Source organism: Macrotis lagotis, chromosome 1 (genome assembly GCF_037893015.1).
Source record: "Macrotis lagotis isolate mMagLag1 chromosome 1, bilby.v1.9.chrom.fasta, whole genome shotgun sequence".
Lineage (NCBI taxonomy): Eukaryota > Metazoa > Chordata > Mammalia > Peramelemorphia > Peramelidae > Macrotis > Macrotis lagotis.
In genome coordinates this window covers 806,211,117-806,237,406 of record NC_133658.1, presented here as the reverse complement: position 1 = coordinate 806,237,406, position 26,290 = coordinate 806,211,117, and the positions used below count along the sequence as shown (strand labels likewise).

Sequence of the window (26,290 nt, the reverse complement as noted above, 5' to 3'; positions counted from 1 at the left end):
AACAACAAAAACTTGAAAATTATATAGTATTTTATAGTTTATACTTCCTCTAAAGTCCTCCTTGGACACTTAATCCTGGCACAGGAGTGAACTTCAAAAAAGTTTTTTGTTACAGGTTCAGTAATAAAGGAATGATTATCTTCCATGGACTAGTGAAACTAAAGTTGGAGAGGCTCATTACTAAGATGGCCTTAATGTGATGAGTTTTTAGCCACATAGGTCTCAAAGACCCTTTACTATTTAAGGAGGGAGTTATTGTCCTGAATCCTTGTACAAAGTATCCATGCTGATATTATGAATTGCTTAAATCTTGAAATACTACAACATTTAAGCATTTTATACCATTATTTCATTTAATAAGGTATTGTCCCTGACCTCTTAAAATTGATGTTATTTGGAGAAGAAACATGTGCACAAAAAAGCAAAGAATACATTATATTATGCTTAAGTACCTAAATGCAAAGTGCTATGAGAGCATATGAGACAGAGAGAGAGACTATTTTAAGAGACCCTGGAAAATATCATGACAGAGGTGGCATCTAAGTTGGGTTGAAGGATGAATCATATTTCAAAAGGCAGAGTAGTAGAGAGGGCATTTCAATTTTAGTGAAAAACAAGTAAGGTCAGAAGTGAGTAAGAAGGATCTCATTGGGGGCAGTGAATGGTCAAATTTGGAATATGGAGTCTCAGAGGAAATAGAGAAAGATAAGACTCAAAAAGATGACATCAAAATATATCATTTCATCCATTCATTTCATGTTTCCTGGGGATTTGGCCCTAGAGTTCCAAGAAAAGACTTACTACTATATTTATAAAGTGCTTAGCATATTTAATCCTTAGTAGACGATTAATAAATGTTTGTTCCTCCCCTTTCTTCTTCAGGTAAGGAGGGTGAATGAAAAGTCAAGAGAAGCAGTAACACCTAGTAAAAAAAATTATCAGTTTTAGAATGAGGAATCCTGGGCTTGAGTCCTTGAGCATGCCTAACTATGTGTTTTAGGGCCAGTCATTTCTCCTTTAAGATCATCAATTTGGATCAACTAGATGGCCCAGTCATTAGAGAACTGGCCCTGAAGTCAGGAGGACCTGAGTTCAAATATGATCTCAGACACTTAATGATGCCCTAGTTGCATGACCCTGGGAAAATCTCTTATTCTCATTGCCTTGCAAAAAGCCAAAAGCAAAATCATCAATTTCTTTGTCTTTTAAGTGGGGATAATGATATTTGCCTTACCTACCTCCAAGAGGTTGTAATGAAAGCATTTCTAAATCATGAAGTTTCATATAAATGGAACATATTAATCTATCAACCAATTATAATTTGTCACCCTTAGTTCTTTAAAAATATTTTTGATAGCCTTTTTTATATCACATATATTTCCCAGTCTATACGTTCCCTGTCCCCTTCCCAGTGACTATTCACTTCTTTTTTTGTTTTGTTTTTAGGGTTTTTTTTCCCATAAGGCAATGTGGTTAAATGACTTGCTCAAGGTCACACAGCTAGGTAATTATTAAGTGTCTGAGGCTGATTTGAACTCAGGTCCTCCTGTCTCTGGGCCAGGGATCTATTCACTACACCACCCAGCTGCCCCTGATCATTCACTTCTAACAAAAAATTAAAAAGGAAAAAGCAAATAGTTCACCATATTAATCAAAATATTGAAAACTCATTTATGTGGAAGTGAAAGAGTGCTGAACTTAGAGTTAAGAAGGTCTACATTTTATTTCCATTTAGAAACTTGCTAGTTGTGTGAAATTGGACAAGTCATTTAATTTTTGTTAGCCTCAGTTTCTTCCTTTGTGAAATGAGGATTATAACTTCCTCATCTGGTTGTTGTGAGAATTAAATACACACACATACACACACACACACATATATACACATACACATGCATACACACACATACTTGTATTTGCAAGTATATAAACATATTCATTCATTCATTCATTCATGAATGCATACATTTATTTATAAAGCAGTTAGATGTCTCAGTGAATAGAGAGCTGGGCCTGGAATTGGGAAGGTCTTTGTATAAATGTGACCTCAGACACTTACTAGTTCTGTGACCTGAGCAAGACATTTAACCTCTATTTGCTTTTGTCCCCTGGGGAAGGAAATGGGAAACTACTCCAGTATCCCATTTCACAGATAGGATAAATTGTTTCAAGCACAGAATAGTAATTAAACATCCCCAGATCTTCTTAAAGTCTTAAAGTTCCCCAACATACCATGCTTCTTCCAGTCTGAAAAGCTTTCAGCAATTGCCTTCCAGTGTTTTTTCTTGTATAGGAAAAAAAATACTTTGCATGACTGAACTGATTCATAGCCCCGGTTCAAATACTGGGCCTTATTCATGAAAACTTTTTGCTCTATTGCCAAAGTTGACAAGTTGACCTGTCCAAATTTTTTCCTCTATAATTTCACAGATGATGAGAATGTTTCTGAAGATACAGATCCTTGAGTTTAAAAAGACCTTTGATCATTTGAAGATTATCATAAATTAGAACTGTAAGAAAAAACTGGTCCTTTCATTGCCTAAATGAGTTATTCATAAAATATTGTTCAGCAGATTTCTCTTGTATCATGCTCCTGTCTTTCCTACCTTCAAATTTCAAGGAAACACTTATTTACCAAGTGTTTATTCCTGCTTCTATCCTATGTCAGGATCTGGCAAAAAAACATCCTGCCTTCAAGGAACTTGCATACTATTGGAAAAAAAAAACCAGTGGTCTCTTAATTGTCCAGTGCAACGGCATTTCTTCTGTCCTTATCTATCTTGATCCCTCAATAGATTTTTACCCTTGGCTGCTATCTCTCCCTGAACATTCCCTCCTCTCTGCATTTCTGTGACATTGGTCTCTGGGTTCTCATCAGTCCTTCTCAGTCTCCTTTGCTAGATCATCATAAGTGTTCTGTCCCCCTAATTTTAGATGCACCCCAAGGTTATGCCCCTTTTCTTCTTTTTCTTTCTATATAATCTCTCTCTGTAATGTCATCAACATCTAAACTTTGAGAATCACCTCTACATTGAGTCTTAGAGCTGTGTATACAGTCTCTAGTCTGCCTCGAGAGTTTCAGTCCCAAATTACAACTGTCTCAGACATTTCCACTTGAATGAACCATGAACATCACAAATTCTACATAGGACAATAAAGACAATAGCTAGAATGGGTGAGATCTCAGATGAGAATGTGTCAGAGTCAAGGCTTAAACACAGTCTTCCTAGTTTCCGAGTTGGCCCTCTAGCCTCTCTGCCTTTTCTGATCCTCCCCTTAACCACTAAGAACCCATCCAGCTGACAACATATTGCAGTCTGGACAATAGCTGTTCTTTAAAGCGTTCATCAAATGGGTGAAGAATGCCCATAATTCTGTGTATACAATGAGTCTATTCAACTTATTTGTCCTAACAGTATAGAAGAGAGGGGAATTCTAATTAATAAAAGGTACTTGTTAGTTGGAACCCAATTAATTAGAATTTTACTGTGTGAATAAATACAGGATGGAGGCCAGTTCTTCTGTTCATATGGTAGATTGTTTTTTGTTTTTTTTTTTATTTAATGAGGGAGTAAACACTATTGGTAAGTCATTCTCTCCAAGAGAATCTGCATGATGTTAACATTTGGCTCTAGTGGGCCTCAACAAACTTGAACACTGTATTGCTAAAAGAGGTAAGGAGGGCCAAGAAAATGAGGCCAAAGAAGGGATTCCAGAGGCCCATCCTATTCATCCCCTTCACAGAACATAGTCCCATGACTTCCTCGGGCATCTTTCAAGTAGTTTTTCCCTAGGAGAATATGGCAAACTCCATGCCCCAGAAGGCCTCGCCCAGATCTTCTCTTTTGGTAGATGTCAGTACCTCTAAAGAGGGTCCCATTGAAGCAGTTGGCTGACTGTTTGAATAGAGAAGCACAAGCTTGGCTCAAATAATCTCCCCTTTTTTCCCCTGGCTTCCCCTCCTCTCCTCGGATTGCATGCCAGGCAAAAAAAATGGTCTGTGGCTCTTTCAAGAGGCCCTTTTGGATTGGAATTTTTTTTACATTGTCATAGGGCCAAGGTTGGCACCCACTACTGAAGCCCAAACCAGTTTTGCTGGGTCTAATCCATTCCTTACAGCCAGAGGCCACATTAGGCTTCCGGTTGAGTAGCTCCAGATGGAGAAGTCAGTATTTTCTGGCTTGAGGTTTCTGATGGGCTCCCTGCGTTTCCCAATTGAAGAAAGACAAGGAATAAAAAGCTGAAGAAAGAACAGGAGAAAAAGTCAGGATGAAAAATGAGAATAAGGCTATGGAAGTGGGCAAAGATAGTGATGAAAATCCTGATCAGGGTAAGCAGACAAGAGGAACCAGAAGTTGGGGAAATATGAGGAAATACTGTCAAAAGTATTGACCACATGAAGTTTTGTGGGGTGTGTGTATGTATTTGCATGGGTTTGTATATTTAAACCACTGGGAAGCTGAGGAGCCAGCCAACCATTTTGGGGTAAAACCAAAGTGACAGTTTAGAAACTAGCTCAGGTTAATGGTATCATGTAAATACTACTGGCAGTTGAATTCTAGAAACCTAGTACTTTTCTCTGGTCCAGCACTCATTAACTCTGTGGCCTTAGATAATTCCTTTCCTCCTCTGAATCTCTTTCTTCATTCATCAAACAGAAACTTTCCATATCTACCTCACAAGTATCAATTTAGGAAAAATTTTTGTAAACTACATGGTGCTTTGTAAACTGCAATATATAAAAAGTTAAGTTTTATCTAAATTATAACAGCTAGAATCCTTAATTTCAGTAGAGTCTGGTCTCTCTCTATCCATGAAGAGTATAATCTTTCCTAACCATAGTGAATAGTCTTTGTGAATGCTGTAGCCTAAAAGAACTGCTCATTGTGTGGTCACCTTATGGAGATAAGCCTCTTGGCATTTAATAAGGCTTGAATAAAAAATAGAAAATCAACCCGGTGCTCTAAGCTTGTGGTAGCCAGGCAAGACTTATAAGTGAGTTTTGGTCCACTGGTAGGGTCTTGAGAAACCCAGTTACTTCTACATTGCAATAAAGCATTAGAGTTGGACTATACACTTCCAGAGAGGCAAAAATCCACCTTTCTCTATCACCCATTGCTCCTGGTTCCACCCTTTGAGGCCAACTATAAAAAGTCTTCCTCTTCTCTCCCCTTCAGATGCGTGGGTATTTATATATGCTTTGGGAGTTTTCTCCTATCAAGACTAGATGTCTACAGGTCTTTCACCCAATCTTCCCAGAATAGGTCCCTGCTAAAGCTCCATCTTCTACAACAAGTCTTCCTGAATCCCTTTAATATTAGGGTCTTGTGTTGATTATCTCCAGTTTATTTTATCTAGGGAAATAGGTGGTACAGTGGATAGAATGCAGGCCCTGGAGTCAGGAGACCTGAGTTCAAATCTAACTTCAGATGTTACTAGTTGCGTTATCCTAGGCAAGTCATTGATTCTGTTTGCCTCAGTTTCCTCATATGTAAAATGAGCTGGAAAGGGAAATTGCAAACCACTCCAGGTCTTTGCTAAGAAAACCACACATAGGGTCATGGAAAGTCAGACATGACTAAAACAAATCAACAATAAAAACATCTTTTGTCCATCATTCTCTACATGTTGCTTCTACCATTAGACTACAAGTTCCCTGAAACCAGGGATTCTTTTCCTTTTTTTTTTGTATCTTTAGTGCTTGACCCAGTGACTGGCATAGTGAGGGTGATTAAAAATTGCTGGTTGATCAACATCAGCATGGCTCCCTCTCATCACATCCCTCTCTCATCAGAATCGAATTGATCAGTGTTCATTCAGAAGTGAGGTATCTATAACTGAATATATTTTATAGTCTTCCTAGGTAGAGTAGAATTGGACTATTACCTCCCTCTTTCTGCTACTGTTGCTGTTCACTCATTTACAGTTGTGTCCAATTCTTCATGATTATATTTAGGATTTTCTTGGCAAAGACACTAGAGTGGTCTTCATTTCCTTCTCCAGGTCATTTTACAGATGAAGAAATTCAGACAAACAGGGTTAAGTGACTTGCCCAGGGTCACACAGTTAGTGGGCATCTAGGACTTTTTTTCCAGACATGATCCTTTCCAAACTACTTTCTCTGCCCTATTTGACCTATTCTTACCCTTAAATTATTGGATCACCATCAATTTTTCAGTTCTCTCATTTCCTCAAGTCTAATCTAACTTTGATGATACTTTCTTTTTCCTTAGCTTACTCCAAGAAGTAGTATGAAATGATAGGAAGAACACACTGGATTTGGCATTAGAGGGTCTCTACTCAAGACTTAATTCTGTAGTTTACTACTTTGATGTTATATAAGTCACTTTACTGTTCTGGGTCTCCATTTCCCTTTTGATAAAAAGTGACTGAACTATATAACTTCTATGATTCTCTTTTGGAGGCAGCTAGATAGCAAAGTGAGTAGAACACTAGGTTTGGAGTCAGAAAGATCTGAATTCAAATTTAGCCTTAGACATTTATTAGATCGGTGACTCTTAAGGAGTCATTGAACCACTGTCTGCCTCAGTTTCCTCAATTATGAAATAGGAATAATAATAGGACCTTCTTCTCAGGGTTGTTGCAACAAATCAGAAGCACACAGTATCTGACAGACAATTAATGCACATTTTCTTCCTTCCTCCCTTCTTGCCTTCTTTCCATCCCTACCTCTCTTCTTTCTTTTCCTTCCTTCTTATTCTATGAGTCTTGTACTTAAGTGATTTTCTAGCATTTAAGAGGAAAAAAGATAAAAGCAAAGAAACTCAGAGCACAGGGATAGTATCTTAAAATACTCCTCATCAGTGGTTGCCATGGCTTCCTGAGCCAACAATCTTGCTGAGAACTAAATAGTTTTCATGACCTCCCAGACAAGATAGCTGCCATTCATACATATGGCAGTAGAGCCACAACAAGGTTGGGTAATCAGGGTATTGTCCCTGAGAATGGACATCTGGTAGGGACTGCCTCTTCACTAGCAGTGCGCACTTCTACCTATGCCCCTCCTGCCCTCAGACTATCCCGTGAGCTATTGCTCGGCTGAACTGCATCTGCCCCAGGGGAAGGAATGTCTAATTAGAACACTGGACACATCTGAAACAGATGGAGGGAAGCAAGCTGACTAGCCACAAGCTAGTTTATGTGTTTTATGTGTTTCTTGTGATACTTGCTTTTTTTTGGGGGGGGGGAATGGACTCTATTGATGCAGCTATACCCATCATTACACTAGGAACCAGCTTCTCTAACAAGTGACCCCACTAATTCATATCAGGAGAAAACTCCAATATCCCCTCACTTCACCTCCAGCTTGACTTCCAGGATCTTCTTGTTATCCAAGTCTGGCCTCATTCCTGGGCTACCTCATTAACTTCCTGCCATTGTTAACCCTGAAAATTAGAGAGCTTCATTTCATAGTGAACTTGAGCTCCTCTCAGTCAGAAAACTTACTTTATTGGAAGAGGATTGGGGTGGGGGATGAGTGGGATGTTAAGAAGGCAGTGTGTCTTCAGCATCAAGAGACCAGGGTTAAGACACACAGATTCCAACTGTGTAGCTCTGGCCACATCACTCAACCTCTTATTCTACCTTCTCATTTGTAAAAAAGGGATAATTGTGCTTATGTCAACTATACCAAAGGATAATTCTTTCTAAACTTTCAAGCATTATAGAAAATGAGAACTATTATTATTACAGAATGATAAAATGGGAAACATTTTCATTTATTACATTTATTCACAGACTCCAATCACTTTGATTCAACATATATCATGCACCCTGTATCATGTGTAGGAACATAAAAAAACAGATATTCAAATCTATATTATTGCAGTTAGTATTCTTATCCCCTTATCTTTAACTCCATACTACTAAAAGTATTTGGTGATTCAAATAATTAAGAAATTATTAGGCACCTATTATGTGCCCTCTATGACTCTTCCCTGTTAAAAGGGAAAAGAAAAAGCATTTATATAGTGTTTTTGATGGCCAAGCACCTTGCTAAACATTTTACAAGTGCTAATTCATGATCCTCATAACAGCCCTATGAGGTGGGTGCTATTATTATTCCTATTTTACAATTGAAGAAATTGAGGCAAACAGAAACTTAGTGACATACTCAGAGTCTCACACATCTAGAAAGGATCTGAGGTCAAATTTGAACTCAGGTCTGCCTAACTCCAGGCTCAGCATTGTGCCTGCTGAATATAGAGAAGTGGAAAGAACATCTGCTTCCAGTTCCAGCTGATTAGGATACATATATGTGTGTGTGTTATATGTGTGTTATATATCTGTAATATATTATATACAATTATATATCTGTAGTATACAGATACTACCATCTTCAGTAGTCTAGGGATATGCAGTGAGGGGGCAACAGGTGAGGCAGAGCTGAGCCTCACCTCTGATTGCAAAGGGTTGAGTCCACCTCAACCCACCTCTCCTGCTACCCCCTCATCACGCACCCTAAATTCTACACAGCCTTAGACAATTCTACCAAACTCTCTGATCTTCAGCTTACCCCTCTAAAAGAATGGATGTACCTACCATCTCACTAGGATGCCTTAAGGATAAAATACTAAAATGCTTTTGGTTTTGCATATCAATTAATAAATTTTTTGCTACATACATTTCCCAGCAGTGGTATGGCAAAGGATATTTCTTCATAAAACCATCTACTTAATTTTTTTTTGTCCTGGGAAGACAGAATTATGGAATGTCTACTGGAATTGCTCTCTCCCAACTAAAATGCCATTTGATGTGGGCTAAGGTTAGTGGAGTAGAAAAGGGGGCATCTTCCCAGGGGCCCCATGGCCTCCACAGTGCCTCTGCCCTGGGTGGTAGAACTATGTCTGTGAAGTTACTGGCCCTCCCTCTATCCCTATCTTCAAGCTAAGCAGAGATGGGAATCCTTTGCTCCAAGGCTGTTATGAGACTTAATTAATGATTGTGAAGTCCTTTGAGGTCCTTGGATGAAAGAGATGATAGAAGTGCGAAGTACTATTAGCCATCTAAAACTCACAGCACAATTAGATCCAGAGAGACGGAACACTGCCTTTATCTATTTCCAGTTCTTTGTTACTTACGGTGGCTAATTATTGAAATAACAAATCTTCCAGCAGCCTGGCCTCTAGAAAGAAGGTGATAATATCCATTAAATATGCCTTTAATTATTTGAAAATGAGAAAACTGCAGCAGTTTAGAATTTTCCCATCATTAAGGCTGTCTTTCCACATCGCCATTCTTTCCTGAGCTCCTTTCGAGTCATGGGAGCATCCCATGAAATCTTGCAGATGGTATCTAGCTTTCCTCTCAAAGCCATATTTCACAGAAGGGAGTGAGAAGTGAGCCTGTCCATGAGTGGGGAGTTCTGATATGCCTTGTAAATGATTGCTACTGGGGAATCACCACGTGTCTCTGCATCATTTGTGCTCATCTTCTATAATTTTAGACTAAACATCAATGAATCTTAGTTTTGCTGCCATGGAATCTGAGAAACCTAAAAGTTAAAAGGTAGGTCAGAACTTTATTGGACCCAACCCTTTTCTGAATCAGACATTCAATGTCCTCTCCAGCAAATTGTCACCCAGTCATGTCTTGAAGACCTGCAGTAATTTGGTAGTCAGGAGTTAAGACTTGTGGAAGGAATAATGGAAAAAAACAAACCTCTGTTAAGATTTGACTATATTGGAATGGGTAGGTGGCACAGTGGATAGAGCACCAGCCCTGGAGTCAGGAGCACCTGAGTTCAAATCTGACCTCAGACACTTAATAATTACCTAGCTGTGTGGCCTTGGGCAAGCCACTTAACCCCATTTGCCTTGCAAAATCCTAAAAAAAAACAAAGATTTGACTATACACCAAATACCTCATTTGATCCTCACAACAACTTTCTGTGGCATTTTACAATTGAGAAAACTGAGGCATACAGTGATTAAGTGACTTGACCATGGACACAGGGTCATACAGCTAAGTAAAAGTCTGAGGCCCTGTTTGACCTCAGGTCTTCCTGACTCCAGACCCAATTCTCTAGCCACTATACTTCCTAGGAGGGAGAAGGAGAAAGATGGACTTGGAATCTTTAGACATGCCGTTGCACAGCTGGGTCACTAATCTTAACAGGATTTAATGATAGGAAGGAAAATAAAGATAATTTACTGCCCTTTCCCCTTTTATTAGAATAGAAAACTGAGATTCCAGGTGGTAAAGTGACTCTGTCAAATTCATACCTATAGCTTAATAGTGGAATTGTCCATAGATGGTAATGCCTATAACTATCTGGTTGGTCAACTACCTGCCTCTCACAGACAGAAGAAATGAATGGCCCTTTGCTAGTTGCTTTCCCCATGAAATATCAAAAAATAAACAGCACTTCAGAGTTGTCCTCTGGAAATTAAATCACAAAGTGACATATAAAACTTACATTCATGGAAAACAATACATCTAAACTTCTGTAAGCTTGTCTCAGCTCTGTGCCAGAGAAATTTCTTTATAGCTATGACTTTTGTTGTTGTTTGTCCTTCATCCTTGAAGAAGACCAGGACGTCAGGGAGGTGATGCCATGACAAGCATGTGAATTATATTCGAATGAGGAGGTGCTAAGCAATGTCACCAGTTTCGCTTTCTCCTCTAGAGTCATCTGGATTCACTGATCAGATATGAATCAAGATGACTGGTGAAGATGATGACCCTGGATATGAGGCAATCTGAGTTAACCCAGGCTCAAGGTCACACAGGTAGTAAGTTTCACATGTCTGAGGCTGGATTTGAACTCAGGACCTCTTGACTCCAGAGTCAGTACTCTGTCTACGGTTCTTAGTTAGGACTTTGCTCATTCCCTGAGGACTGGATTCATCCACTTTAGATCTCCTGCCAGTAAATAAGCTTCAACTGATTACTGTCTCTGAAAGATCCAAACCATCTATGTCACATCTCTGAATGGGAATTTTTGTCCCATTTCTTTACACTTGACACTCCATCTCTCCAACATTGAGGACTGGGGTCAAACCTCAGGGAGATTGCTACCTCTAAGAAAATCAATTTAATATATTTAAATTTCTAGAGATAACTACTGAATTTCTATGTCAACTGTCTCATGTAGGTTCTTTCATTTCCTCTTTGACCTTCAAAGAGTTCCCCATTGAGATTAAAGCAGTATTTTTATTACATTGCCCATGATGCTCCCTTTGCCTATAGTGTCTTCCCTAGAGTCTCCTTTTTTTACTCACCAAGTCCCTGACCATTTTTAAAATCATCTAATAAGCCTCCTCTGTTCTTACTTATTGGTAATAACCTTCCCCCATTCAGTCTCATAGAATTATCAGGAATTTGTAGTCAAAGGAGATCATTAAGTCCAACTACTTCATAGATGAAGATTTTGAAAAGACCTTAGAGGTCACTGAATCCAAACTTCTCATTTAACAATGAAGAAACTGAAGCTAAAATTGCTAAGTAACTTACTCAGGGACACAAAACTAGGAAGTGAAGTAGGATTTTAATTAAGATCTTCCTGTTTCCAAACCCAGTGATCTGTCTCATGGGACATCTAATAGTTCCAGTAACATTTGGTACTTAAAACAACTCTAAGAGACAGTATCATTATACACTTTTTTCCCAAATGTGAAAACTGAGACTAAAAGATATTAGGGTGATTTACCATTAAAGTTCAGAGCCTGAATTTTGACCCAAATCTTCCTAACTCCAAGTTCAACACTTCTTTTAAAATTAGTTTTATTTATTTCATTAAATATTTCCCAATTACATGTAAAAATAATTTTTAGCAATCATTCTTTTAAATTTTGAATTCTAAATTTTTCCCTTCTTACCATTCCTCCTTTCCCCTTGAAAAGAAAAGCAATATGCATGGGATGTCATGCAAAACATATTTCCTTATTAACCATGTTTGCAAAAGAAAACACAAACAAGAGGTGGCTAGGTGGCACAGTGGGTAGAGCACTGGCCCAGGAGTCAGGAGTCCCTGAGTTCAAATCTGGCCTCAGACTCTTAATAATTATCTAGCTGTGTGGCCTTGGGCAAGCCACTTGACCCCATTTTCCTTGAAAAAAAACCCTAAAAATAAAACACAAACAAAATAAAACAATAAAAGTAAGGAGAAAATTTTAACGAGTGCTTCAATCTCTATTCAAAGTTTAGTAATTCTCTCTGAAGGTAGATAGCATTTTTCAACATGAAGTCTTTAAAAGTCTTGGATTATTGTCTTGATCAGGGTAGCCAAGTCTTTCCTAGTTGATCATACTCACATTATTACTGTTACTCAACACTCTCTTCTCCTAATTTTACTCACTTCACTTTACATCAGTTCATAAAACTCTTCTCAGGGTTTTCTAAAACCATCCTGCTTGTCATTACATCAAATTCATATACTGTAACTTGTTCAGTCATTCCCCAATTGATAAGCATCCCTTCGATTTCTAAAACTATGCCACCACAAAAAGAGATGCTATAAATATTTTTATACAGATAGGTTCTCCATTTCTTTTGATTTGGGATCCAGCCTAAGTAGTGATATTGCTGAGTAAAAGAGTATATGCATCATTTTATAACCACTTGGGTATAGTTCCAAATTGTTCTCCAGAGTGGTTGGACTAGTTCACAACTATAACAATATATTTGTCTCAATTTTTCCACATGCTCTTTAGCATTTGTCATTCTACTTTTCTGTCATGTTAACCCATATGATTCATGTGAGGTGTTGTCTCACATATCACTGTTAGTGATTTTTTTTTATGTGACTCCATGTATAGTTTTGATTTCTTCTTCTGAAAACTGCCTGTTCATAGGAAATAATTTTTATTTTTATAAATTTGGCTCAGTTCCCTGCATATTTGACAAATACAGCCTTTATCAGGGAAACTTGCAAAACAAATTTCTAGTTTCCTGTTTCCTTTCTAATTTTGGCTGCATTAGTTTCATTAAGTGATCAAAAAATGTTATTGTTTACTTCCTATAAATCTTCTTTCTCTTTTTTGGTCATAAGCACTTCTTTTATCCTTAGATCTAACAGGTATATTTTTTTTCATACTCCTCTAGTTATGATATCATCCTTTATGACTAAGTCACTTATCTACTTTGACCTTATCTTGGTATATGGTCTATGTCTAGTATATGCTAAACTGCATTCCAGTTTTCTCAGCAATTAGTGCCAAAGGTTGAATTCTGGGATCTCGAGTTTTATCACTACATTACTATGACCACTTGCTATTGTATCGCTAATATATTCCATAGATCTACCACTTTATTTCTTAGCTAGTCCCAGATTGTTTTGATAATTACCATGAAATATGGGACTGCTAATCCACCTTCCTTAACATTTTTTCATTGACTGCCCTGATATTTTAGACCTTTTAAAAATTCTTCCAGATTAATTTTGTTACCATTTTTTCTTGCTTCATAAAGTAATTCCTTTTGGTTAGATTTGTACAGCATTGAATAACTTGAATTGTTATTTTATTATATTAACTGAACCTACCCATTAAAATTAATATTTTATCCAATTGCTCTGTTTTTATATGAAAAAATGTTTTGTAATTGTGTTCATTTGATCCCTGGGGTTTGCCTTGCCAGGTTGACTACCAAGTAGTTTATATTGTATGCCATTATTTTAAATGGAATTTTTCTTTCTAGTTCTTCCTGCTAGATTTGTTGCTAGTATATAGAAATGCTACTGATTTATGTGAGTTTATTTTATATCCTGCAGCTTTGTTAAAGTAGTTAACTATTTCAACTAGTTTTTTAGTTGATTTGATTCTCTAAGTTCCTCAGGTATCATTTACAAAGAGTGATGGTTTTGCTTCCTCAGTGCCTATTTTTATTCCTTCAATTTTTTTCTTGTCATTATTATAGCTAGTATTTCTAGTACAATATTGAATAATAGTGATGATAATGGACCTCTTTTTACTTCCTTCTTGATCTTTTGGGAAGTCTTCAAATTTATCACCAATACATATAGTGCTTACTCTTGGCTTTAGATAAATACTACTTATTATTTTAATATGAGTATGATCAACTAGGAAATTATTATTTAATTATTTAATCGATTCCTATGATTTCTAATTTTTTTATAAGAAGCAGTGATGTTTTTCATCAAAGACTTTTTCAGCATCTGTTGATGTGATTTTTTTTTGTAGCTGTTATTGAAATGGTCAATTTATGCTGATAGTTTTCCTAATTATAAACCAGCTCTGCATTCCTGGCATAAATCCCACCTGGTCATAATGTATGATCTTTGTGATCTATTGCTATAATCTCCTTGCTATTTCATTTACATGTTCTGCATTATATTCATTAAGAAAATTTTTCTATAGTTTTATTCTTCTGTTTTTACTCTTCTTATATCAAAATCATATTTGTGTCATAAAAGGATTTTGATAGCATTATCTTACCTATTTTTTCAAATAGTTTTATAGTATTACTATTATATAGTATTACTATTAAATGTTCTTTAAAATGTTAGGTAGAATTCAGTTTTAAATCCATCAGGTCCTGAGGATTTTTTTCTTAGGGAGTTCAATGATGGCTTGTTCAATCTCTTTTTTCTAAGATAGGATTATTTAAGTATTCTATTTCCTCTTCTGTAAATCTGGAGAGTTTATATTTTTATAAATATTCATCTATTTCATTAGATTGTCATTAGTTGTTAAATTCACATATTTCTGGTACTGTTCATTTTCAGGATATGATTGGTAGATTCCTCCTATCTCTATTTTATCCTCTGGATCTAATATATCAAGGCAATTTTCCTTGATAATTTCTTGAAATATGATATCTAGGGTCTTTCTTTGATCTTGGCTTTCAGGTGATCCAAAAGAATTTAAACTATCTCTTCTCAATCTATTTTCTAGTCAGTTGTTCTTCCAATTCTTCACATTTTCTTCTAATTTTTATTCTTTTGACTTTGTTTTATTGTTTCATGGGGTCAATAGCTTCCATTTGCTCAATTCTAATTTTTAAGGAATTATTTTCAGCAGTGAGCTTTTTTTAACCTCATTTTTCATTGGACCAATTTTGTATGCCTCTTTTACCAAACTAGTTTTTTAAATCTTTTTTATAATTTTCTTCCTTTTCTTTCATTTCTTACTTATTTTTACTCTATCACTCTTAATTTGATTTTGAAGCTCAATTTTTGACTCTTCCAGAAATTCTTGTTGGGCTTGTTTCAATTAACTTTTTTTTCCTTCTGAAGCTTTGCTTAAAGATTTTTTTTTAACTTCATTGTCTTCTGAGTTATTTCTTGATTTTCTCTGTCACTGTAGTAATTTTTTCATGTTCTTTTTTTGTTGTTTGCTAATTTTTCTATTTCTTTATTTGAAACTTTATGTTAATGTTGGGCTCTGTTTCCAGCAAGGGGACGGTGGTAGGGGTGGGGGGGAATGAGTTACTCTGTCTCAAGCTTCAGGTTTTTTCACACTGCTGTTTTCAGAGGTATTTCTGGAGTTTTGAAAACTTCCAAATTGGTATGATCTAGGAAGAAGTAAGTTCATGGCTCTCTTGCTCTGCAACCTAGTCCTAACCTAGTAAGGACCCTAACCCCTTGAAGTTGTAATCAATATTCCTTATCAGAGCCCCTCCTCCCTTGGGACCAGAATGATACTGTTCCTCAGGATCCCTGTTCCCTTGGGACAAAAAGTGATACTGTCCTTCAGGGTTTCTTCTTGCCTGAAAAATGCTCTCTGTTCTGCCCTTGAATAATGACTTAGAAATAGTTACAGGCAACAGAGCTGCCAGACCCTTAGGATTTCCCACTCCCCCTTGCCTCAAAAGACTCCTCTCTGTTCTCAAACTATGACCAAAAGTGGATAGATGAAATAAAATTGTCAAATGACATCTGGTACTTTGTCCAGTGTTAGCATAAGGGCAGCCTATATCACTTTCTGACCCGTTGCAAGGGGCCTTTACCATCTCTGGATTGAGATCTCTTGAGTCTGCTACAGATCCTGTCACTACAGCCCACTTGTGCATAGCCCATCCAAGCTGTGTGATCCTAACTCACTTCCCTCTCTCAAGGTCACACAACTCACTAGAATAAGAAGCAACTCTAGGCAGCTGCTTTGAGATTGGCTCCTTGTTCTGGCTTATAAAATTCTGCTGAACTAGACCTCACATTGCAAATGACTCCTGACTCCTGACTCCTTGCAGATGATTTATTGATAAAAAAAAATAAGTTACCATCTCGATAGAGTTTGCCTTACAACAATCTTGTGAAAGAAGGTGTATTCTTCCTTTTATAAATAACACTTTCCTCATTTTATAGATAAGGAAATCAGGTCTCAAAGAAAATTATATTGGTCACATAGTTAGCCAATAGCAGAGCCAAGGTTTGAAACCAGGTCTTTGGAAACAATTCTGGAATACTTTTTTTGCTGTTCTTCATACTTATGACTGTTAATGAGGGAAAAAACCCTTGAAAGGAGAGGAAAGGTGGATTTTGGTGGTGGTGATGGGGTTCCCCTACCAAATGTCATTGTCTGGGCTTCAACTTTGCATAAGTGTGAAGTACCTTTTTTCCCAAAAGGAAAAAATAATATTATATAATGGAAGGAACACAGGACTTGGGACCAGAAAACCAGTATATGAACCCAGCTCTGTTCTATTCTCCTTGGGCCTCAGCTCCCTCACCTGTGAAAATGGGAATGTTATGAAATGACCAACTCCTCAGGGTTAAGGTGAGCATCATAGGAGATAATGAGCAGAAGGAATGCTCAGAACTATAATAATCCAGTGACAAGGATTTTAAGCTTACTGAATGGCCAACCAATGAAATAAATAAATAGACCATGTCACCTGAACTCCAAATAATTTAGAGGTAGCTAGATGGTCCAGTATATACAGTATACAGTACTGCATCTAACTATATGACCCTGGGTAAGTCACTTAACTTTTATTTGTTTTAGTTTCTTCTTCTATAAAATAGGAATAGTTATAGAACCAGCCTCCCAGAATTATTCTCAGAATCATATTTGTAAAACATTTTGCCCACCTGAAGTTATAATATATATGCCTGTTCTTATTAAAGTGCCCATAGGTGATCTGTCTGACTTTGAAGATGCTGTTTTGGAAACTCCTGCCCCTTATGAACAAGGCTGCAGGCAGCTCAGCTGTTCATGTAGAGAAGCATGATTAATAATAAATTCCAAAGCATAGTATTGCTTCCTCCCCAGACTGCTTCTCACCTATAGTCTCTTTAGGAACAGAATAGGGGTAGAAAGGGCAATGTTTAATGAGGCTTTTTTGTTGTCAGATCAAGGGGGGGTCTTATCCTCCATTCACTTGGACTGAGTCCAAAGCAATCCAGCAAAGTTTTCCATCTAGCAAAGTTTTCCATCTAGCAAAGAATTCAACAATGTGTGTCATATGAATAATAAAAGTTAAAAAATAATGCAGGAGGGTGGGGAGATTCAGTCAGCGGAACATTTCAGGTGAAGGGAAGAGAGTAGTTTCTTTAATTGCTGCTAAGAAGTTAAATCCATCCTTCTTTTTCAATTCAACAATCATATGAAGCATAAAAGGGTTACTGAGTAATCTCTTGGAACCCTTGTTGCAACTCCAATATTCTAAGTCTTGATGCTTTAGCTCATGTTCTATAAAAAATAATGGTAATAATGTTTTATTAAAAATTTAACAGTGAACATCAATACAAACAGTGTTTACTTAAGTACCACTAACATTTTAAAATTAATTTCAATGTAGTGTAAAGCTGATCTTGAAATCAGTGTGACGGGTTCAAGTTTCACCCTAAACATACTCATGGTGAATGTCCCTGTGAGAATCCCTTAATCTCTCAATGTTCTAATCATCTCTGTGAGAGTGAAAGTTGCAAAGATATTGCTGACCCACTTGGATGAAGAGAATTTTCTTATGCAGGAAATACTGATGAATCTGCAATTCCATTTCTTTGCTCTATCTCTAATTTCAAAATATAAAGTAACCCTTTCTGGAAGACTTGAAAGAAGTCTTCCACCAGTATTATTTGCCTATTTAATTCTCATTTATGTTTTCCTCTCCTATAAGTGAAGATGATAATGTATACAGATTTTTCCATACTGCTTTGTTTCATGAAGATCTTTCCAGATATATATATATAAATCTTATTTTTTAGTCTTAATGATATAGTTTTTCACTGCATGAATGCTACAGTTTATTTAACCTTTCCTTCTTTTTAGGCAATTTAAATTGCTTTCAGGTTTTTTTCTAACATTTTATGTAATACCATTATGAAAAATCTTTGAGCATATAGCTCTTTTATGTCCTGATTGATAATACTTTAAGAAAATAGTCATCAAAATGAAATTAGATTACATGGCATGATGATTTTTGTGACTTCTGGGTACTACCTTCAGGAATTCTATGTTTGCAATTCTACCAACAATGAATCAGTGTCCTTGAATAACCTTATGCTTCCTAAATGCATCTCAACCTTTCACTTCTCCAACTGAGTTTTGATGCCATTACCAATTTAATAAGTGTGAAGTGATACCTTAAAGTTGTTTTGTTTTACATTTATTAGAGATTTTAAATTTTTTCAGTTGCTAATTAACAATTTATGTTTCTTCTTTTCGAAAATTGACTGTTCATATTCCTTTACCATTAATCCATTGTGGCTTAATTGGGACAACATATTTTAGATGTCACATATTTAATCTGCCCTATTTGCCATAAGTATTTCCCTAACTTGTTAGTTTTCTTCTTGCAATTATTTTTGCTTAAGAGGTTTTTTTTATCTTAAATGACAAATGGGAAGGAGTTTAAATTCCTCTGCTGTAATGAAGGAAAAATTCAGACATTTCAGATAAACAATATTTTTCTCATCATTTTTATGATTTAAAAAATTAAATCTCTAACATTCTATATTCCAAGATTCCTTATTATGTCCTGAGATTCCTTTCAGCTCTAATTTTCTAGTTTCAATGTACAAACATTTTGTTTTGAGGACTTGGTTTGGTTCTAACAATCTCTGTTCTAAGGTTCTTCCCCATTCTCCCTTCAACCTGAATCTAGTTCTAACATTCTATATTCTAAAATCCATTCCAGCTTTGAAATTCTTTGTCAATAAATTGGCATTATCACTCCCATGCCAACCATTGCTAGGTTGAAACCATTGTTTCCAAGGTAACAGTGACCTTGTATCTGTACTTCTGTATGGGTTTATAGAAGTAGCCAAGAAAGACAAGAAAAATTCCAGCAGTGAGCCCTCATAGGGATCAGAATTCTCAAGACTGTCTGGGAAATGCTATAATTGACTTTGCTCAAGGCTGTACAATGAGGGACAAAGTGTCTTGTTTATTTTCCTTTGTTCCCAAGGCCCTAGAAAACCTCTGTTCTTCTTGTGTCCCTCGACTGCATGACTGGGGCCCCCTCCTCATCAGTAATGCTCTTTATGTGAGTTGCTTCTGCCTGGAGATCACCTCTGTTCTTTCTAAAGTTGGACCACATGGGACTCAAAGTCATATCATTATGGGATCAGCTGAAAGAGCTGAAGATGTTTAGCCTGGAGAAGAAGACTTAGGGGACATGAATGCTATGTTTAATATCTGAAGAACTATCTTGGGGAAGAAGGAAGAAGCTTGTTCTGACTTTCCCCAGAGGGCAAAACCAAGACCCATTGGGAGAAATTAGAAGGAAGATTTTAGCTCAACATAATGAAGAACTTCATAAACTTAGACAGTCCAAACATAGAGTAGATTGCTTTAGGACATAAGATTATATTCCCTATTACTGGAAGTTTTCCAGCAGAAACTGGATGGCCATTTAATATCATAACCAAATCTCATGTGTATATTGTCTTATCAGATTTACAAGGTGCTTTCCTGGTAACAGAACAATGAGGTAGATAATATAAAGATTGTTATCCCCATTTTCCAGAAGAGGAAACTAAGGTATAGCCTTCTAGCAAATGCATATCATTGACCAAAAGGTGAGAATGGATATGAAAGTGTGGGTGACTTATTCCAGATCCATCAATAACCTGGCAAAGCAATTCTAATAATGTCTTTCTTCTTATATGAACTCCAGGACATTCCTACATAATAATTTTTTTCCTGCCAGATCATAAAACAGTTGAGTGAGATAATGTAGAGAAAGTAGTTTGTGACTATAAACATACATTATTAAGAGAGACTTTGTGGTACAATTTTTAAAAAATTTTTTTCCAATTCCATGTAAAGATAGCTTTCAATATTCATCCTTTTACAAGTTTTTTAATTTCATATTATTCTATCATCTGCCCCTTCCTCCCCACTCCCCATGGTAACGAGCAATATGATATACATTGTACAATCATAATAAATATTTTGTGGTATAATTTAAAGACCAAGGAGTCAGAGAAACTCTCATTTAAGCCACAGCCCCAGTGCTTAGCAATTGTATAATCTCAGACAAATTGCTTTCCCAGTTTGACCCTTAATTTCTCCTTTTGAAACCATTGGCAGAGATAGACATGGGAAGGGAAGTATTATCTGCCTATCCTTCTTTACATGCTTGCTGCACAGATTGATTAATATGAAGGCTTGGCCAATAGATCAGAAAGCATTTATTAAGTACCTCCCATCTTCTAGAGATGATGGAGATATACAATGATCCTTGCTCTCAAGATGTCTACATTCTAACAAGGATGTAACACTTATCAAACATTTCAAATGTAGTAAAGCTTGACATGAAAGCAAATTCATAATATATTGGAGCTATTATAGTTTAATGTTTTATCAGTACTCGCATCAGCTATGAGAGAGTAAGTAGCTCTGCTCCTAAACCTCTAAACAATTTCCCAATGTTAGCCAACTTGCAGAAAGACTGTAGAATGGAGCCAAGCCTGTGATGGATGCTCAAGGAGCAATTCACTGACTCCTTTTCTTTCAGACCCATAATCAGGTTCACATGAAATTGGAGAATATCACAGGATTTATAACTAGAAGGAACCTTAGACCAACCCCCTCATTTTATAGATGAAGGGGCTGGAAGAATTGTGTGCATTTAGCCTGAAAAGCAAAAGATGGGGGGAACATCACCATTGCCTTTATGCCTTTGAAGGATTGTTATCTGAAAGATAGATTAGATTTGCTCTATTTCACCCGGGGGTTTGGGGTGAAGGCATAATGGGTGGAAGTTATAAGGAGGCAGATTTAGATTTGATGTGAGAAAAAAATAAAAATTCCTTATAATGAGACCTACCTCAAAGTGCAATGGACTACATCAGGAGGTAGTAGGTTCTCCTTTTTCTGTGAATATTTAAGCAAACATGAATGACTGTCAGAAATTTTGTAAAGAGGAATCTTGTTTAGGAATCTAATCTTGATTAGAGCAGAGGTATGAAAAATGGAGCCCCCAATACTAAGCCAGATTAAAATATAATTGGGAAATATTTAATAAAATAAATAAAAATAAAACAAAACCTAGGAAACATTACATTTTTATTTTACACTTTATAAAAAAATGTAAACTAGGGAATTTGACACCTCTAGAATAAATGATCTTAGAGGTCCCTTCTGTCTTTGAGATTGTATCAAAATTAGACTCTGAAGGGGACTTACCCAAGGTTATGAAGGTGATGCAGTCACAGCCTCAATTGTAGCATCACACTGAAGGGAAGGTTACCATTGAGGTTAAGAATTGAAAAACATTGTCATTTCTTAAAAAGGAAAAGGAAGTTGTGGCCAAAGACTGATTCCTGATTTTTTCTTTTTCTATTTTTACTTCCATCCCCATGGTACCCAGTGTGTCACAAAAAGCTTTGGCCTAATGCATGCACCAAAGAGTAATTGAAAGTCAAGTGTGGGCCCCCAGTAGGGGTTGTGTGATTAATCAGCCCCTGGTACCTCTCTGTGGGCTCTGATTATCTCACGGCAAGACCCCAGAATAAGCCCATCGAAAATCAGAAATCAATTCAGGACCATTTTCAGACTTTTCACAGATAATTCATATTTGAATAAACTTGGTTTCGAGCTTGATCCTTGCAGGGATTTTGTCAGTGGAAGAAAATAAGACCATTTCTTTGGGGGCTGACAAGCAGAGTCAGATTTGCAAGGCCACTGTCCAAGGTCCTCTCACTACAAGTCCAGTTCTCTTGCCACTGTTCCATAACACTTTGATAAAAGAAGAGGAAGCTGAAGAAGAGGTGAAAAAGCTTTATAAGAGTCTGTGCTATCCAAACTAGATCTTGAATAATTAGAATAATTTGGATAAAAAGAGAAGCAGGGTTTGGTGAGAGGAGAGAACTCAGTTTCTTCATCTGTAAAATAAGAGAGTTAAATTGTTTTTTAGGTCCCTTCCAGCTCTAACTTGTACTTAATTCTGTGAACTGCCAAACCAAAAGCATGGGGATGTAGTAGTAATAATAGTAGTAGTAGTAGTAGTAGTAGTAGTAGTAGTAGTAGTAGTAGTAGTAGTAGTAGTACTACTACTAGTAGTAATAACAACAACAATAAATAACAGAGCACTTTTAAGATTAGCAAAACAATTTCCACATGCTATCTCACTTATTAGATACTATATAGACTTGGCATGTGAGAAGGGGCAGAGAATGTGAACAATACATTTTCTAAGATAAACGTGATAGCTGTTTCCAAGTAAAGGAAAAGGAGGCTTCTTCTGTGTAGAAGAAAGCTTCAACTTCTTTTTCTTTTCCTAAGACAGAACTTGAATCTGTTTGGGAGTTGTAAAGGGGCTCTCTTAAACTCATTGTCAGGAAAATCTTGATAATAATCAGAACTTTTTGAAAGTAGAATGGGCAGCTTTGGTAAATGATACTTCCCTTTACTACCTATTAATCTTTTGAAGAATGCCCCCCCATTCTCAATAATTTTTCCCTATCTCCTGCCTCCTTCCTTACTACCTACAAATAACATAATGTCACCCCCCATTCATGAGAAACTTTCACTTAGTCCTGCCATCCCTCATAGCTATAATCCTTTATCTTTGCTGCCCTTTATGGCTAACTCTGGAGAAAGTCATCTATTTGTCTCTTCCTGTCTTCTCACTCTCTTCTAAATCTTTTGCCATCTGACTTCTGATCTTATCATTCAACTGAAGCTGCTCTTTCCAAATAATATTATATCCAAAATTAAAAGTGATCTTTTCATTGTCAAATCTAGTGACATCTTTTTAGTTCTCAGCCTTCTTGACCTCTCTGCATCCTTTTACACTATTGATCACCTTCTCTATCTGGATACTCTCTCCTCTATGAATTTTGCCTGACATGCTCTCTCTTAAAATTCCCTCTACCCACCCAACTACCCTTCTGGTTCTTCATTCAGGCTGTACCCACTGACCATGATTATCTGTTTTGCCTCAACTCTCTCCTGTTTCCTCTACTCCAACTATTGCCAAAATGCAGAGAAGGGAAAAGAGTTGAGGGAGAGAAAGGGGAAGTGGTATAAAATAATTCATTTAAGGCAAAGACTCCTCAGTGAGCTACTGGACTAAATAAATAGAATGTGCTTCTAGCTAATAAGTATTTTTATTGACATGTCATTTTTATGAATAATACATGCTATGAACATTTTTCAACATTCATCCATATGCATATGTATATTTTTAAGTTACAAAATTTCCTACCTCCTTCCCGTCCCACCCCAGACTCTCAGCAACAAACTGTCAGGTTAACATTGTACATATATATTTGTGATAAATGTGTTTAAAGATTAGTTGTTTTTGGTATGAGGAATTAGGATTAAGAGAAAGAGATACATAAGAGATATTTTTTATAAAGTACTCATCAGATTCTGAAGTCCTTTTTAATTTATGATTTTGTCTGGTTTGGTTTGGTTTTTCTTCCTCTGGATGAGGATAGCACTGTCCACAGCCAGTCTGATACGGTTGTCTTAGCTCTCTGAACTGTTGAGAGGAGCTGCTTCCATCAAAATTGATCATCTCACAATGTTGTTCTTAATGTGTACATTGTTCTCTTGGATATGGTCCCTTCATTCAGCATCAGATCCTGTAACTCATTCCATGCTTTTCTAGATTCTGACTATTTATGATTTCTTGTACAGCAATATTCCACAGTATTCATGTACCATAACTTGTTTTTATTGATATTTTACTTTTCCAAATACATGTTATGAAAGTTTTATTTTTAAAATTCACTCCGATGCCTATGCATATTTCTAAGGTAAAAAATTTCTTTCCACCCTCCCTTCCCACCCCCATCCCCTTTGGGGGAACAGTCAAGTTAATATTGAACTTAAACATTTATGTTAAACATGTTTATGGGTTAGCCACTGTTGGCATGAGGAATTAGGATTAAAGAAAAGAAATACGTAAGGGATTTTTTTTTTTACAAAAGTGAATGTAGTGTTCCTCAGATTCTGAAGAATTTTTTGGTTTGTTTTGCTTTTCTTACTCTGGATGTGGATAACATTGTCCGAAGCCAGTCTAACACACTTGTCCCAGCTCTCTGAACTGCTGAGAGCAACTACATCCATCAGGGTTGATCATCTCACAATGTTGTTGTTCTCTTTGTTCCACTCTCTTTGCTCAGTATCAGATCCTATAATTCCTTACATGCTTCTCTAGAGTACGACCATTTATGGTTTCTTATAGCACAATGGTATTTTCATAGAATTCATGTACCATAACTCTTTTAGCCATTCCCCAATTGACAGGCATCCCTTCAATTTCCAATTCTTTGCCACCACAAAAAGAGCTGCTATGAATATTTTGGAACATCTGGGACTTTTCCTATTTTTTATGATTTCAATTTCCAATAGAATTGGAATTGGAATTGCTGGGTCAAAGAGAATGAACAATTTTTTGTTTGTTTTGTTTTTTGTAAGGTAATGTGGTTAAGTGACTTGCCCAAGGTCACTCACCTAGTAATTATTAAGTGTCTGAGGTCGGATTTGAACTCAGGTCCTATGTTCTATCCATTGCACCACCTAGCCACCCTGGGAATGAACATTTTATTGCTCTTTGGGCATGTTTCCATACTGTTCTCCAGAATGGTTGAATCCATTCACAACTCCACCAGCAATGCATTAATGTCCCAATCCTCCTACAACCTCTCCAACATGGATTATTTTTGCTTTTTGCCATTTTAGCCAATCTGATAGCTATGAGGTGATACCTCAGAGTTGTTTTAATTTGCATTGCTCTAGTCAATAATGATTTGGAGCATTTTTTCTTATGATTATATGTATCTTTAATTTCTTCATTTAAAAACTGTCTATTCATATCCTTTGACCATTTATCAGTTGGGGAATGACCTGTAATCTTATGAGTTTGATGCAATTCTCTATATATTTTAGAAACAAGACCTTTATCTGAACTCCTAATTGTGAATATTGCTACTAGTTTTCTGCTTTCCTTCTAATTTTGGAAGCATTGATTTTATTAGTGCATAAACTTTTTAATTTAATATAGTCAAAATCATACATTTTTCAGTTTATAATATAATTCTATTTCTTGTTTGCTCATAAATTTGTCCCTTTTCCATAGATCTGATAGAGTATTTCTTGATCTATTAATTTATCTGTGGTGTCACTCTTTATGTCTTAAATCCTGTACCCATTTTGACCTTATTTTGGTATAGGGCTAATAAAATATTAAAATATTCACAAATGTACAACTGGTCTAAAAAGGTCTTCCTTTGGTTCAAATTAACTTAAATCAACCAACAGTGACCACTAAAGGCCATGGAGCCTTGGACACTTGGGGTAAGTAACTAATGGAAATTTTCTAGTCTGCAGTAATTGGAGTAATTGCATTTTAGACTTATATTTGCTGTTTACAGTTTTGGAAGGTGGGATAGTCCCTTTAGAATTACATAAGGTGGGGGTGGCTAGGTGGCGCAGTAGATAGAGCACCAGCCCTGGAGTCAGGAGTACCTGAGTTCAAATTCGGCCTCAGACACTTAATAATTACCTAGCTGTGTGGCCTTGGATAAGCCATTTAAACCCCCCCCCCGCCCATTTGCCTTGTGAAAACCTAAAAAAAAAAAAAAAGAATTACATAAGGGGAATCTGTATATTAGGAAAGCCCATCCTTCAACTTTTAGGTTGATATTCCTGTTGAAATGTTGTTAACCTGATATGGTATTTCTGATGCTTTTGTGAATGTTATATCAGCCTATTTTCATCCTTTTGAATGTAATGTCTGAAATGTAAAGCCACTAATGGTATGAGGAATTAGGATTAAAAGAAAGAAATACATAAGGAGATATTTTATTTAAAAAAAAAAAGTGAATGTAGTATTCCTCAGATTGTGAAGCATTTTGCTTTGTTTTGTTTTTTTCTTCCTCTGGATGGGGATAACATTGACCAAAGCCGGT

At 36.5% G+C, this 26,290-nt stretch overlaps 1 protein-coding gene and 1 long non-coding RNA gene across 8 annotated transcripts in view; one reads left to right on the top strand and one right to left on the bottom strand.

Annotated features, from left to right (window-relative positions):
- TENM4 (teneurin transmembrane protein 4) overlaps positions 1-26,290 on the top strand; it is a 1,252,272-nt gene that overhangs the window by 595,561 nt on the left and 630,421 nt on the right. The window lies entirely within an intron of this gene.
- LOC141488698 (uncharacterized) lies at positions 17,459-21,696 on the bottom strand. Its single transcript, XR_012468763.1, has 3 exons — positions 21,555-21,696; positions 21,196-21,242; positions 17,459-17,609 (listed from the first exon to the last, which is right to left on the bottom strand). It is a non-coding gene; the product is annotated as an uncharacterized LOC141488698 (long non-coding RNA).